Source organism: Anastrepha obliqua, chromosome 1, assembly GCF_027943255.1.
Source record: "Anastrepha obliqua isolate idAnaObli1 chromosome 1, idAnaObli1_1.0, whole genome shotgun sequence".
NCBI classification, from domain to species: Eukaryota; Metazoa; Arthropoda; class Insecta; order Diptera; family Tephritidae; genus Anastrepha; species Anastrepha obliqua.
In genome coordinates this window covers 168,714,924-168,732,455 of record NC_072892.1, presented here as the reverse complement: position 1 = coordinate 168,732,455, position 17,532 = coordinate 168,714,924, and positions in this window count along the sequence as shown.

Sequence of the window (17,532 nt, the reverse complement as noted above, 5' to 3'; positions counted from 1 at the left end):
TTTCAGATTTTTCAAAAAATTTCGAAATGTTTGTGACACTTGTTAGCGTTCAATTACTGACACAGAGTTTTCAAAAGTATTCCGAAATAATTTCAAACTACCCAGCATAGCCCTAAGAAATATCGGAAATGGAATGCAATTTCTGCCACTCTCGGTTTAAGTGTCAAATTACTTAACTTCCTTTTGATTTCCGTATCATTTAAAAATCCATCAACGCATCATTAGTTACACATTAATACTCATATGATTTGAGAAATCAAAAAAAAAAAAAAACAAAAAAACAATCTCCCTCGCGCTTCTAGTTTGCAGCGCACGCTTGCTTGCGGTTAAGTTGCCATCGGCAAATGGGGTGGTGCTTGCGCTGCGCATTCTTTTGAGGGTGGATAATGTAAAATATCTGCTTCACTCATAATTAGGCTGATACATTGATAAGTCTGCTATGACGGTAAACGTTAATGTAAGATAACTAATTTTACTCGAGGGTGATACTCGTATTTTGTGGTTGACCCTGTTGGTTGGATTCACATTTCCGATCGATGGATAATCAGCAGACATACACACAAATGTGGCGTAATCGAATACTGATATTTGTTTTGCGATAAAAGATTTAAGCAGGAGAATGACTTGGCCTAGAATTCACGCACATATGTTACATATGTATGCAATTCATCGATTTTGTAATAAGCTTCTACATTAGACCGTACCGAAAAAAAAGTTCACCCTACACAGCTGACTCTGAAGTATTTCTATTAAGTAATTTCGCAAATTTTTTTTCTACCGTATTTAAGTATTTTTGCAATACTTTTTTACCGATCGTAGAACTGTAGGTACGGCGACTGACCCATCAATTCGATATTTTGGGTGCTCAAAAATTTACTCATACGAGTATATGACCCAATATACGAGAGTTTGCAATTTCGTAATGGAGAATTCTTCGTCCGATTATACTTCTGTGCATAAATCCACGTTTCATATTTTGCGACGATCTCATAGACTTCATTTCTGAGCCCCAATCAACGCGTACTTTTTTCGAACGATAGTCAAATTAGGCCATACCCGTCGCAAACAAAACGTTCACGTTTTAGGTTTGGGTGGACTTGGTTGAGTCGTGTTTTGCTAAGTGCAATGTAATGAGTAGCTGTTCCAGAGTTCCTCCCGCGTTAACTTCGTTGCATTTGGTGCTTGTACGAGTATTGCTCTGTGGCCACGCACGATGGAGTAAGACAATCAGCGGCCCGTCAATATGGTGAATAAGTTCATAGCGTTTTTATAAAGGGTGGTTTTTTAGCTATTATCTTTTTAAACAGTTGGTTTAAACAGCTGACCCACGTTTCGTATTTTGTTTCACTGTCAAACATCTTCAGTTTGGTCTATAATTTAACCATGAATCGTGTTAAGAACGATCAACACTTGCAAATCATTAAATTTTATTATAAAAATGCGTGTTCTGTTTAATCGACCCACTGGATTTACATTATTGGGCATCAAACCACCAACTCGCTTGCGTAGAGTGCGAACTGAAGAAAATATCGCCAGTGATAATGATGACCATCAATTATCGATTCGTCGCCGTTCGCAGCAATTGGGCCTCTGTTACTCAACAGCGTGGAAAATTTTTCGAAAGGATTTAGGTGTGAAGCCTTTCAAAATTCAGCTGGTGCAAGAATTGAAGCCGAACCACCTACCGCAACGCAGAATTTTTCGTGAATGGGCCGAGTTGGCCGAAGATCCGATTTTTTATCGAAAAATTGTGTTCAGCGACGAAGCTCATTTTTGGATCAATGGGTACGTAAATAAGCAGAATTGTCGATTTTGGAGTGAAGATCAGCCAGAAGAATTGCAAGAGCTACCAATGTATCCAGAAAAGGTCACAGTTTGGTGCGGTTTATGGGCTGGAGGTATTGGAGTCATTGGACCGAACTTCTTCAAAGATGCTGCGAATCGTAACGTAACTGTGAATGGTGAGGGCTACCGTGAAATGATATCCAACTTTTTTTTGCCCAAAATGCAAGAGCTTGACTTGCATGACATGTGGTTTCAGCAAGACGGTGCCACATGCCACACAGCACGCGTAACAATCGACTTGTTGAGAGGCTAGTTCGGTGAACATTTTTTTTCAGGTACGGGACCTGTCAACTGACCACCCAGATCGTGCGATATAACACCTTTAGATTGTTTTTTGTGGGGCTATGTTAAAGCTCATGTCTATTCAGACAAGCCTGCTTTAATTAACGCATTGGAAGACAACATTAAAGTATTTATATGTGAGATACCGGCCGAAACATTGGAAAGAGTATGCCGAAATTGGACTAAGCGGATGGACCATTTGAAGCGCAGTCGCGGTCAACATTTGCATGAAAAAATCTTCAAACATTAAATTATATGGACTGTACTATCGATTTAAATAAAAATTCCATACATTTTTCTGAATTTTGCGTGAGTTTTTTTGAAAAACTTTCCTATAGCTCTTAAAAAATCACCCTTTATTTTCTTTTATTTTACAACGATTTTTTTGCTGTTGGGAAAAGGGTAAGTATTAATTCGATAGTACTTTTTCTGCTCTACAAAACTATGTTAATTGTACTTTTGAGTTATTCAAATTTGTATTAGTTTTGAGGCTTAGAAATGGAGTATCTAGGAGGCAAAAATCAACATTTTCGACAAGCAGCCCGGAACATTTGCGACGTGTAAGGAGAAGATGTCATAGGTGAGTCTACAGCACGGAAGTGGTTTGTAAAGTTCAAAAATGGCGACTTTGTCGTCGATGACGCGTCCCGCAGCGGAAGGCCTTCTGAATTTGATGAGGAACATTTCACTTTTGAAGGAGGACGGTCGCCAAACCAGTCGTGAATTGGCGGAAAAAATGAGCTGCGAACATAAAACGATTCTCAATCATCTGCATTCAATGAGATTTACCGATCGTGCCTCACGATCTCAACGAAAAAAACGAAGAAAGTCGCCTTGAAAATACTTTCCAGCATCCCGCCCGCCATCGAGCAACATGCGGTTATAAACAGCGTTTTTTGTACCGAATTGTACATCACGACAACGCTAGGCTCCCTGTTGCACAAGTCAACAATGCCGCACTTTATTTAACTTATTGATATAATAATTTTTTTTTTGTATATAAAAGTTATCGGTAAAACGCTACGAACTTATTCCCCAACCGAATATTTAGTACTCTTTTACGGAACAAATATCCAGATATTATTGTAGTTCGTAAAAACTGTTTTGTGGTCGATTTTTCGCTTTTGGGTGATGCTACTACTACTAACATATGGCGGTCAACTTTTGTTTTGGCGGATCAGTTTTAACACCCTGTAACTTACCACTTCATATTCTCATATAGAAAGAAATTCATTCATTCCAAAATCTGTGATTTTTGAGAACCACAATTTTAAGGCAATCTAATATAGAGCTTTCACCGAAAGTCTAATCAGATTTTTCCCCTGAAGTTATAGCAACTGCTTCTATGATATATGCGCTATCAAAGCGCCCGCTTGCCGGTTTTTCAGGAACTTCAAGGAAGAGTTCATATATCTCTTAGTCATCCAAGAAATCTCAGTTTTTGTTGGTGCCATCTGCACCAACCCAATCGGCTACGGCTGCGGCACTAAATTTATTGCGAAGAATAGAGGGTTGGCAATACTGCACAACTTCAGCAATGTGACGTCACGTACTCTCTGTTGGGCGCGAACTTGTTTCTATTATTATTTGGGAGTGCTGCTGTGTGGCTTCTAGAGAGGTCTGTGAATCATTACTGTATACCTGGCTGGGCACAACAAAATGGGTATTTTTGATAAAATGGTGCGAAGGCGAAGATGAATGCCAGATTGTAGACCCATACATCCTGGACAGCTTTAATAAAAAAATTGAGGCAAGGCATTTCCAAAGTTTTTTTGTTTTCTTAATAGTCTAAGAATGCAGTGATTGCAATAAAGGACCAGCAGGGTGCGAGTATAGCCAGTGCAGAGTCGATAAGTCTCAGACAATTTAAGATAGAGGAATAGGAATTAAATGTTTTATTTATTTATTTATTTTATATATATTATGATACTTAAAATTATTATTCAAATTTAGTCAAAAAAAAAAAAAACAAAGGTTCTTACGAACTATTGCCTTACTGCTAATATAAACAATTTATTATCAAAACAAAAAATCTAAGACTAAAGTACAACTTGATTTAAAAGAATACGATTATACTAGCAAATTAAACGATTCAACAAAGAAGATAATTGATTTTTAGTTATTGTAAAATCTGACGATATGGGGCTTGAGATCTTATAAATTCGCTATTCGTTTTGAATATTTTGAGTTAAAAAGGGTAAGAGCTTCGTAAAGTTCTCGCCGGAATAAAAAACGCACAATCAAAGCCACCTTGAATGAAACTAAACACTAAAGAAACGCGATATTTTCTTTTTTTGTCGGGTCAACTAACAAATACAGCACTTAGACAACATTAAGTCCATTGTACTGCACTCGGATTATCTTTTAATTTTCTTTAAATCAACCCGACCTCCGATGAAATCTGAGTAGTTCTTGTAGTGCCAAGGAACCAAGCTGGTCGCTTCTCAACACATCAGTGCCAAAGGCCTCAAACCTAATTCGAGCGAAGACCGGACAGATGCACAGAAAATAGTCCGCCTTTTCATCCTCCTCTTCTCAAACTGGCCAGAGTACATTGTCTGAGATGCCTACCTTCTCCATGTGTTTCGCCAACAAAAAGTGAGCCACTCGACCTTCTGCACTCAAACGACTTTAATCCAATTAATAAAAAGAGGGAGATATAAGAGAGATATGGAACAAAGAATTTTAGAGATCTTAGGGCATATTTAAGAAACATTTTCCATACCCATTCTTTTCTATTGAAGGCAAATTCGTGATATATAGGTATATATAATTGGCGCGTACACCCTTTTTGGGTTTTTGGCCGAGCTCCTCCTCCTATTTGTGGTGTGCGTCTTGATGTTGTTCCACAAATGGAGAGACCTACAGTTTCAAGCCAACTCAGAACGGCAGATGTTTTTTATGAGGAGCTTTTTCATGGCAGAAATACACTCGGAGGTTTGCCATTGACTGCCGAGGGGCGACCGCTATTAGAAAAATCTTTTCTTAATTTTGGTGTTTCACCGAGATTCGAACCAACGTTCTCTCTGTGAATTCCAAATGGTAGTCACACACCAACCCATTCGGCTACGGCGGCCGCAAATTGGTGATAAAGTCTCCAAACAAAGGAAGCATATTCCAGACCTAGACCGGGCAAACGCGGTAAACAATAATTTCATCGTGTGAGAGTCTGAGAAGTTTGAACTGTTACGTCTAACAAAGTCCAAGGTCGAACATGATTTTGAGATAATATAACTGATATGACTTGAGAAAGAAAAATTGGAGCCAAAAATTACCCTAAGGTCCTCCACAGATTGGAGGATATTATTAGAGCTATAATACAACGATTGTAGAATATTAAGAGATTTTGAGTAAGTGACTTGAAAACATTTGTTTTTTTTTTTAATTTACAGAGATACATGAATATGGACACCAAGAAACGCTTTTGTTAAGGTCAGCCTGGAGCCTAAGCACATCTTCTGGGTTTCCCATTGAGACAAAAGCCTGCATATAATAAGTGTCTGGCATATGCTAATATCATTTACAGGGTCCGGCAGTGGTCTGTTACAGGCCGAGAGTAAACGCGTAAAAAGAAAATCAGTAATGGATTTCGCAAGTAATAGCGTGATTGCATTATATTTGGCTGGAATATCACAACCAGCGATTGTACGTGAGCTTGAGAACCTTAAAGGAAATAAAGTTTTTGTTTAGTGTACCACTACTCGTTAATTGTACTGTATAAATAAGATGAATAGTAGGGGACCCAGAACTCTACCTTGAGGTAGCGAAGAAGGGGCAATGAAGGGAGCAGGAGATTCAATTGCAACAAGACAACTCCTTTCACTTAAATAAGATTTAACCATAAAAGGAATATCGAGTGAAATTCAATTCAACCCAGTTTACACAAAAGAATTCTATGTAACACACAAAAAAGGGATTGCTAGCACAGACAAATGCAGGAAATGCAGAGAGGATGTTGAGGAAACTTTAGAACACCTTCTGTGCGTTTATCTGGCATTATCAAAAACGTGTTTAAAATGCCTGCGAGCTACACTGTTTGAGGGTCTGAGGGTCGTCTCAAAGGCGGATCTTCCAGCTATGCTTAGATTCGCCAAAAGCGTTGACATTATACATGATGTCTTCTTTCAGCTTTTATAGAGTTCAATCTCCATCTGGTATCGCTAGGGGCCAAAAGATCCATACGTGGCTTAATGGTAACCAGGCTAACCTACCCTAACCTACCCTAACAGTGTCAGAGGGCTTGGAGTGTAGATGCAATCAACTTGAAGTCCAGATGAAAATGATGGACACTGAACCTACCGGTTGCTGGTGGAAAGTATAAGTCGCGGAAAGTATAAGTCTTTAACACAGAATACGGATCGCTAATTCAACGTTCTTCATAGAAATGTATGTACTTAGTTTGAACACAATCATACCTACATATATTCTAATGTTAAGCATAAAAAGCGCGCACAACACATCGCAGGAAAAACTAATCTCGAAGGCATCTGTCCTTAATACATCAACAGCAACAAAAATAATTTGCTTTCATTGCGATTTCCACCATTTTAAAGTTCTCCTCATCCCAACGTCCGGACGAGCCTGACATCCAAACGAAAAACCACAAATAACGCCCCGCGTTCCATTGCCCAATGGGCCAATATCACCCACACGCGCAACCCATCAACAGAAATGGAAAAGTTACTTCACAACAGAAACCAATGACAATGCATCCTTTCAAACAGCTATACTAAAGCCGCACTGCATGAAAATGTAATTCAATTTCAACTTTTTTACTCTCCGAACACTACCAACAATAACAGTGCAAGTCGGCCACGAGCCAACACTGGACCCACTACGCCCCTTCTCTGATTTATGTACCCCACAAACGCCACAAAGTGAAACTATGCACAGCATACAAAACAAAACGAAAGGGGCGTGCCAGCACTCCCTCCAAACAACAAAGCAACAAACAGCAGATAGCGACAGCATTCCAACGCCGACTTGTTGCTTTTATGTTTTAATCCCGAATTCAATGGATTTCGGGGCCGTGCAAGTCCAGTCGGAATGTGCAGAGCGAGCTCGCATTGTTGTAGGCGGTGCCGGGCATGCGCCATGCCAGCGACACAAGTCTAAAGGGTGAGTGAACTGAATGACGTGGGTGAGGGTAGTTGAGACTGACTTACCACCGCGTGGGGGATGATGTACAGTTATGCTGTCGCAGCACCCAGCTGCTTGCATGGCAAATCAACGCCGTAGCCGAGCGGACGTATAGGACGAGGTGCTGAGGATTCCACAGGATGCCAACACAGTCGTATTGAAGGCGGGAGCGAGATGACAACACTGAGTGCCGATACGCGTTGCACAAGCCTAAAACTATGTATGTGTGTGTGAGTGTGGATAGGTTTTGTGTGTGTCCTGTGAGTGGGTGGCATGTGGTGGGTGTGGCTGCTGCCTGGCTGGCTGGCTGGTTGGTTTCTTTGTTGGCTTTTGTTGCTTTCAAACTTAATTTGGAACATTGCGACAGGTGACCCAACGTTAAGTAAAATTGGTGGAAATCAGTTTAGTTTGACGAGCACTCGTATGCGGTACAACAGTCTCGGCGGCACGCTACGAATACAGGACACATTTGGTTTAGATTTTTGTGAAAGGAGTGAAGTTGGTCAAGTTGTGCTGAAAGAAGAGCACCGGTGAAATACACTAAAAGAAGTTTTAAATGTGGACTAACTGAATTTTAAGAAGTGCTGCAGAATTGTAAAGTAATGACGGTCAGGGATATTCCTGACTGAAACTATCCAGCAACTAAAAAAGTATGTGCATTAAATGCAAGGGTATAAAATCATATACGCGTATTTGTTTGGTGGGAAGTGAGAGCTAAGTTTAAGAACGCATATTGAAAATATACAAAACAAAAAAAAAATTTTAAATAAAAAATAATAAAAAAATATTCAAAACATAATACAAAAATGATTAAAAGAAGATTTCTAATAATTTGAAGCTTCAGTTAAGCCGCATAAATTTACTGTAAACTGTGACAATGTTCAAGTGCTTTCTTTAAGTAGAAAATTAGAGTAATAAAAAATAATGAAAATAAAAAATAATAAAAATAAAATAATAATGACAACGAGAATAATATTTACAGTAATAATAATAATAATATTCAAATAATAAAAATACTAACAATAAATAATAATAATAAGGAGGATAATTTCGCACTTTTACAGGTGCTAGTATTGTAATTCATTTATTTAAGTGAAATGCATAAGTCAGCTTCAAATAATAAACATTTAACCAGATTTTGGGCTATTTTTTTTTAATATTGGGTATAGGAATAAGTTTCCGTCCTTTCTTAGCCAAAATTATGAATTATTTAAACAACGAAATAATCCTGGCACTGGAAGCTAGAACTTTACTCCATCATTCAGGCAGCGTACGGATTCCTCTGACGAAAAATTCGAGTTCTTTTGTCTTGATCCATTCATTGGGCCAGTTTGCGATGCTCTCGTAAGAAGTAAACCGCTCTCCAATAAGGGCTCACTGCATTGATCAGAACAGGTAATTCAAAAGTGCAATGCCTGGGAGGTGCAATTCAGTCCCTCTAAATATTTCTGAACCGATTTAGCAACGTGTGGCCCAGCATTGTCATGCAGCAAAATCAGTTTGTCATGTCTACCGTCCCATTTCGGCCGCTTCTCTATGAGAGCACGATTCAACCGCATTAGCTGCAGTCGGTAACGATCGCCAGTGATGGTTTCAGATGGTTTAAGAAGTTCATAATAGATGACACCCTGGCACCCTTCTGATCCCCCCAGATGTACAACATAACCTTTGAAGCATGAATATTTTTTTTCGCTGCCAATGGACCTGGTTCACCTGGCAGGCTCCAACATTTTCGACGCTTCGACGCCATTTTTCATCGCTAGTGACGATGCGATGCAGAAAACCTTTTCTTTTCTGCCCGTCAAGAAGCATCACACGTCACCAAACGTATCTCGATATCCCTCCCCTTCAATTGATGTGGCACCCAGGAGCATTCCCATCGCGTACAAACGTTCACCGACGGTTGATCTGTCAACATTCAACTCGTTAGACATATCATCAAGGGTTCGACATGCGTTTTCATCCAATAATTGTTCTAGTTGAGTATCTTTGAGTTTTCGAGTTCCGGTGCCCTCTCGCCGAAATTGCCAATTTAGAAGCGTCGAAACCACTCTTTACAAGTTTTATCAGATGGAGCGTAATACCGTAAATGTCAATCAATATACGCCAGGTTTCAGCCTCACTTTTCTTTAAAAGGTAATAAAGAAGCATGACCTCCCGCAAATCCTGTTTTTTCGGGACGAACGTAAACATTTTTGACGTTAGATAAAAAAGGATTTTTACATTTCAAACGAATGTCAACTACTGCGGTCGGAACCTCACATATACACTTTCAAATCTCCAGTATATTACTAGAGCGAACACAAAAATAGTATCAGTAGCGACACCTCTTTTACGAGGGCGGAAACTTATTCCCATACCCAATAAAAAAACAATAAAATTCCCTTACTTAGTCCGCAATAAGTTCTGTTACAAACCTAAGTTCGTAAGTCCGTTATAGATATGAAATTTTAATATTTTGTTTAATGAAGTTAGTTTTATTTAATCATGTAAATATCATACTAAAAAAAAATATTCATTCGAATTGGTTACGAAACCCTCAAACGATTAGGTCATTCAGTTTCCATGGATATCCAAAGATTGTTTGAGACGGTCCGAATTTCTGTGAGGCCTTCGGCAGGCCATGTTCTCCAATTCTAACTACAAACTGTAGTCCAATGGATTCAGATCTGGACTTCCAGACGTCCAGAAAGCCAATCTTCTGCGACTATATACCGAGGAATATTGTTTTTTAGCCACTACTGGGAAGTTTTTGCCTAATGAGCTGGAGCGGAATCTTGTTGAATCCATTTAAGAGAGCACTGCTTCACCACGCCTTCTAAGACCATCCTTCTTCTTTTGCCCAGGTTTTAACCTCTTTTTCGCAGAACCAAACCATTACGGAGGCTGGATGCTGACCGCGCTGTACCCTTGGATTAACATTTTTTGTGTCTTTAGAATTTTAGCATAGATTTTGTCGTTTTGCTATTAAAAACTTCTTCAACAGTGAACATTTTCTCATCTGTGAAAAGAATATTTTCATGGTCGTTGATTGCGTGCCACCGAGGAAACTGCTTGTATCTGTCGAGTCTAATTTTCTTGAAGCGCGTTTTTAAAAGATGACCAGTTGAGCGACGGAAGGTTTTCGTGTGGAGAGCATCTCTAATTAGTCTTGATATGGATCTGGTCGATACATTCAATTCTCTAGGAGGATTTCTGCGAGTTCCTTCTCGAACGGCTTTTATAGCTGCACTGGTTCGAGTCACGCGAAAACGACCACTTCGTTTTCTGGCTGTCCCTTCAGACGCTTGGGAAAAACGATTGATCGTGCAGTAAACAAACAATCTCGAAGTATTAGGTTTTTTCAGCAATTCTTCCATCTCATTTGCTCTTTTACCACAGTTTTGTAATTCAGTCACTGCCATGCCATTTTCCTTAGGTCTCCACTCCATTGTTAAGAAGCGAAATTTGCCACGAAACTGATCTTTGCTGAGAGATCATGCGCCTTTTGGATCTTGTAAGCCTTAACTTTGAAATCAATTTTCAGTATGCGGTGGTTGCTACGGTCAGATTTGTTCAGTTCTTTAGCGATTTGATTGGCACTTCGAACCATTTCACGTGACGTTGCAGTCTTTTTATTGATGACCACCTCCACCTGTTGGTGGTAGCGCACACCAGTAGTATGCACGTTGTGTACGCTTTAAATTTACCGGTACTCAAGCTCATTGAGAGATGCGACTTGGTGCATACTTACAGGCGCGATTGAGTATCGGCGAAAGTCGTTTAAATTGCTACAAAAATTTACTCGACTCCATGCATGAATATCTAATTAAACGTGTGCTGAAAACTATTTCATTCACAAATTTACTATTTCTATTATAATTATTGTAAAAATTGCATATCTAAAAAGATTTTGCTAAATTATGATTAAATTGTCCCCCAAAAATACCGCAGGTATTTTTAAATTTTATGTATTTGTATATAATTGGCACCTACACCCTTTTCGCGTGCTTGGCTATTACTAGCACGACTAACTTGCGCAACTAAATTAATAATTGCTTCTCTTTGAAATTTCTTCATATCGTTAAGAATAATTAAATAAACCAAAAACACTAAAATTTTCCACCAAACTAATTTCTGTGAAAAAAAAACTTTCAAAACAGTCTTGGCAGCTGATTATTAATTTTGCGGTTAATCAACCATATGTGAATGGGTGGATTAATTTCTGTGGATTTATTGCTAATCACAGCTAGGTGATTGTACTTTAAGGCTACTTTTTGAACCAATTTGCTATTCCATTTTTTTATTTCTACAATATCTTCGTGCTTTCTTTTATTTTCCCCCGGCTGCTGTTAATTCTTGAAATGCCTAACAAACTGTGGGCAAAAAGTAAGGTGAATTTACTTGGCAAACTTCGCGGGAGTAAAATTTCGCTCTAGTTATTTTTTTCATGAGTTGGTAGCACTGTTAATAACATCTGGGCCAACTTTCATATGAATGTCGTTATCAGTAATATATTTACGCTTGTGTTTACCAAACGACCAAGAGCGCATTTTTCGATTTTTACAATGTCTGATTTGATTGAGCAGAGAAGTGCCATCAAATTTTGTTTGCGGAATGAAATTTCGGCTGCGGAAACGTTTAGCATGTTGCAGAAGGCATTTGGTGATTCGACCATGTCGCAGAAAAATGTTTATAAGTGGTACAAAGACTTCAAAGAGGGTCGAGAACGTGTTGATGACTTGGAGCGCTCCGGACGACCATCGACGTCAACAGATGACCAACACGTCAATAAAGTGAAGGAGTTAGTGCTAAAAAATCGTCGGTTGACTGTTAAAGACCTTACTGATATGATCGGAATATCAGAAGGATCTGTGAAAACCATTTTGAAAGACCATTTGGGCCAACGAAAAGTCAAATCTCGTTTGGTACCGAAAACTCTCAATTTCTTGGAAAAAAGTCGTCGCTTGATGTGTGTGAAACAATCAGACTATCAGGACAAGCTCAAATGCATCATTACGAGAGATGAGACTTGGATTTATGCTTACGACCCTGAAACAACCGACCAATCAAGCGAATATCGTGCTAAAGGCGAGGCCAGACCAAAAAGAGCACGTCAAAGTCGTTCAAAAATAAAGGTCATGATGACAGTTTTTTTCGATTTTCGTGGTGTGATGCACTATGAATTCCTTCCACCTGGCCAAACTGTTAATAAGGAATATTATTTGAGCGTTATGCGTCGTTTACGTGTTACGCAATTCGTCTAAAATGCCCAGAATTATGGGCCACCAACTCTTGGTTTTTGCATCACGATAATGCACCGTCTCACACTGCACTCGTTCTTCGTGACCATTTCGCCAAAAATTCCACGCATATCGTTCCGCAACCACCGTATTCGCCTGATTTGGCTCCGTGTGACTTCTGGCTATTCCCAAAACTCAAGAGACCACTTCGGAGAACGCGTTTCGAGTCGATTGAGGAGATAAAAGCTGAATCGAAGAAGGTGCTGATGGCTATACCGGAAATGGACTATTTGGCATGTTTCGGGGATTGGAAAAATCGTTGGCATAAATGTATTTCCTCGAGAGGGGATTATTTTGAAGGGGATGAAATTCATTTACAAGAATAAATAAAAAATTTTCATTTTACAACCAAATTCACCTTACTTTTTGCCCACAGTTTTAAAATTTCCCTACAGGACTTCTTTAGAGGAGATCGATAGAGCTAAGCGATAGATGGCATCATTCTCTAGAGCCAGTGCTAAAAAGTGTAAAAAATTGTGAAGAGAAACGTTAAAGTATTATTAAAAAATTCATAAAAATGATCTTTATCGAATTTAACTTAAGTTCACTTTGTATAGTACCCTGACTATGTACACAGCATAACTGCTACTACTCTTACAAAACCAATTTTTTGCAGAAATTAAGAGAACTATATGAAATAGACATTTTCTCCTTGAGACAAAAACAGACTGAGACTGAAATTGTTTTTATTACATCCGAATTTTTTTTATTACATCTGTCCATGGATACTTAGTAATTTCTATAGCTTGGGTGGGAGATTAATTGTTACTTAAAATCAGCATTTAAATAACATGCTTCAATGAACATTTCCATAGCTTACTTTTAATATATTAGCAACAATAATATACTTAGTTATAGTTTGTCAAAATAGTTGTTGTATCTTCTAATGCTGTTGTTGTGACTCGCTTTAGTCTTAATTGCTGTGTCAGCTCCATGTGCGTTATATTTTGTACCTCTTTGTTCGAATGAGTTAATAATTTTTGTGTGTGTTTCGTGCTGTATTTGTGGATTACGTCTTTTAAGGGTTCAATTTTTAGGTCGCGATGTAAGTCTTCATTTGTTATATACCTGGGTGTATTTACGATAGTCCTTAAGATTTTTGATTCAAGTCGTTGAATTATTTGTATATTCGATTTGCTTGCTGTCCCCTATAGTTCTATGCCCTATCTCCAGTTGGGTATTATCATGGTCTTATATATTAGTAGTTTGTTGTATACTGACCGTTTTGAGTACTTGTTAAGTAGCCAATACAGTTGTCTGAATCTGTTTTTCACTTCGTTCCTTTTTTGGATTATGTGGCTTCTTCGTTTTGAGTGATGACTGTGTTATTAATTGTTGTCGTACAATGGCCATGTTTGCGGTTGATATAATTACTTGGTATGTTTTGTCTGTGTTTACTTGGATTCCCCATTTGCAAACAAAGCCAACATTGTGTCAATAAGATTTTTTAGCTTCAATGAAGCGACATTTATATTCCTATCTATCCAATTAATATTGCGTCGTCGGCGAAGGTAGCAATTATGTTGTCGCCATTTGGATAGGCAACGTCATATGTGTAAATTATATACTGACTGCAAATGCCGAAGATATGATGAAAGGCCTTAAAATAATTTATTTTTTAAATTGTAATAATTTAATTTTTTTTATTATTTTACTGGAATAGTTAGATGATGAAATATGATAAATGATTTTCGGCGAGCTTTAAGGGGTTAAAAGTAGTCAGAATTTTCAAAAAATAGAATTTTTTTTTACATTTTCATGAAGTATATAATCCTAAAAAAATTGTGTGAAAATTTGAAAAGAATCCAAAAAACACTTTTCGAGTTATTCAACAATTAACAAAAGGCGTTCGGGCGCTCCGGAGCAGATAGCCAAACTTTAAATGAGTTTTTCTCAAAACTATGTTTTTGAACTGGTGATCACTTTAACTTAAAAGCCGCGTGGTAGATTTCAATAAAATGTATACTGCTTTTGCAAAACATAAAAAACTCGCGCTTCATCGAAGGATTTTTTTTTTTTTAAATTTCGATCTTTTTTTAATTAATTGTCGGTTTTTTTCTCGAAAATCAGAAAAATATTTCCTGCGGCCGCCATATTTTTAATTTCGAAAAAAAGCTTCGATCAGGCACAAGATTATCTATTAGTAAAACTAAACTAACTAGCAAAAAAAAGATTGAAAATCATAATTTTTTCGGGCCTCTTGATACCCCTATACTCTTAATATATTGTTAATAAGGTGGCCCGTTACGAGGGTAAGTATGAAAACACGGCACTTCAAGTTACGGCATGGCAGGTAAATGAACTTTAAAATAAAAAAATATGTTCTCCTCGAAACAAAAACAATGGTATATCACACTTTAAATTCAGACTACAAACACCGAAGATATGACAAAAAATGTAAAAAGGCAACCCCAGAAAAAAGAACATGCTTCGAAAATACCTGAGTTTGAAACGGGTGTACGGCAGACTTTTTTCCTACTGTCTAAGCGTTTGATTTTCCTATTTACTGCACCCAGGTGCCTCTTAATCAACTCAAACGATGCAAGTGTAATGCCTTAAACACTAATCTGCGCTGACCTCCTTTAACAATGTTGCGTATACGCCTCGCTGCCCAACTAAAGGAAAGTGTTAATATTTCGCGACGATTTTAATATTCAACACCACCAACAGCAAATTAGCCATTTCATTATTCAGCAAGTAAACGAGTTTAATATCTGCAGAGGGATAATCAGGATTAATGTTAGAAATTTCTAGATCTGTATGACAGTTACCGGTTTTTAGTCAATTGGCACTGGAAGAAAACGAAGAACCAAATAGGAACTAGTATCAAAAGGTATAAAGAACTAGTTTTAAGCTATCAAACGAGAACTAAAGGAGCAAAATAACTGAAACTTTCTTGCAACAGCATCGCATGGCATTCACTAGGGGGAAAAGAGGGTGAGCAAATACCATTAAGTGGTTAGGGATAGTCAGAGGCCAAAAAAATGATTATTTTAAATACTCTTTTTTTTGCTAGTTAATTGCTTTATTTAACAAAACTAAAAACATAGCATTAATGCATCATGTTTCGACTTAACTTTAGCAAAATTAAAAAAAAATTATTGTTATATTTGTAAAAGGTATCGCTGTTTGTATGAAGCCCGTTTCTCCTGAAGCCCCTTGTGGTGATCATCACAAGTCCTTGGAAATACATCTAAAATCACGGATAAGAGAAATTAGTTTTATTAATCGATAATCTTCTGTCTGATCGAAACTTTTTCTTCTTTCAAAATTAACCAATTTGGCGGCCTCAGGAAATATTTTTCAGATTTTCGAGAAAAACCCGACAATTAATTGTTAAAAAAAATCGAAATTTTTGAAAAAGAAAAAAATTCTGGGTTCAGGCACGAGTTTTTTATGTTTTTAAAAGTATGAATTTTATTAAAATCTACCAAGCGGTTTTTACGTTACCGTGATCACCAGTTCAAAAACCATAGTTTTGCGAAAAAAAAATAGTTTTGCTATCTGCTCCGGAGCGCCCGAACGCCTTTTGTTCATTTTTGAATAACTCGAAAAATATTTATCGGACTCACTTCAAATTTTTACACAATATTTTTAAAATATTATACTTTAAGAAAATGCAAAACAAAAAATACAAATCTGATTACCCCTAACCACTTATACGTAAAGGAGACATCAGGAAAGTCACCTACTACTTACTCTGACAGGCAGGTAGGTAGCTAAACGTCGACCTATCATAGATTCACAGGTCACTATTACAGAAATTACCATCTCTCAAAAATTCACATTGGAAATACGACGGAGTGTAGACTCTTTCTGGAGGAGGAGGAATTTTATTGCCTTGGCAAAGAGAAGACTGTAGACCTTTCAGCGAGATCAAATGGATCCGAATATAACCAAGAAGGCTCCTGTTGCAGAAAGAATTTGGCTTTCAACTAATTCCGAACCCGTGGTGGGCACATCTAGGATAAATAGAACCTGATGTAATACATTTAATGGTCGTAGTGCTAGTCAATAGGATTTGTATTAAGTACTTCTGGAGTATGTGGTCGAAGTCGTTTTGGTCGTTTTGGTCGAAGTGTCGGCCATTGGACACCTCACAAATACCAAATTATTCTCTTATACTTGACTGGCGCTTAAGAGATTTTGGCCAAGTTTAACAAAGCGCGCCAGTCGTTTCTTTTTCGTGCTAACCGGAGCCAGCTGGAATCACCAAATGAAGTCTTTCTCCATCTGATCTTTCTAGCAGAGGGGAGGAAAATATAAAATAATTTTTAATTATTATTATCGTCTAAGTGTTCACGGTTACTGTGACCTTTTCTGGATACATTGGTAGCTCTTGCAATTCTTCTGGCTGATCTTCACTCCAAAATCGACAATTCTGCTTATTTACGTACCCATTGATCCAAAAATGAGCTTCGTCGCTGAACACAATTTTTCGATAAAAAAGTGGATCTTCGTCCAACTTTCCAAGAGCCCATTCACCAAAAATTCTGCATTGCGGTAGGTCGTTCGGTTTCAATTCTTGCACCAGCTGTATTTTGAAAGGCTGCACACCTAGATCCTTTCGCAAAATTTTCCACGTTGTTGAGTAACAGAGGCCCAATTGCTGCGAACGGCGACGAATCGATAATTGATGGTCATCATTAACACTGGCCGATACAGCTGCGATATTTTCTCCAGTTTGCACTCTACGTACGCGTGTTGGTGGTTTGATGTCCAATAATGTAAATTTGGTTCTAAATTTAGTCACAATAGCTCGAATAGCCGCTTCAGTGGGTCGATTATCTGACCATAAAATGCATTTTTATAATAAAATTCAATGATTTGCAAGCGTTGTTCGTTTGTAAGACGATTAATGGTTAAATTATAGACCAAACTGAAGATGTTTGACAATGAAACAAAATAGGAAAAAGTGCGTCAGTTTTTTAAACCAACTGTTTAAAAAGATAATAGCTAAAAAATCACCCGTTACTACTTAAAA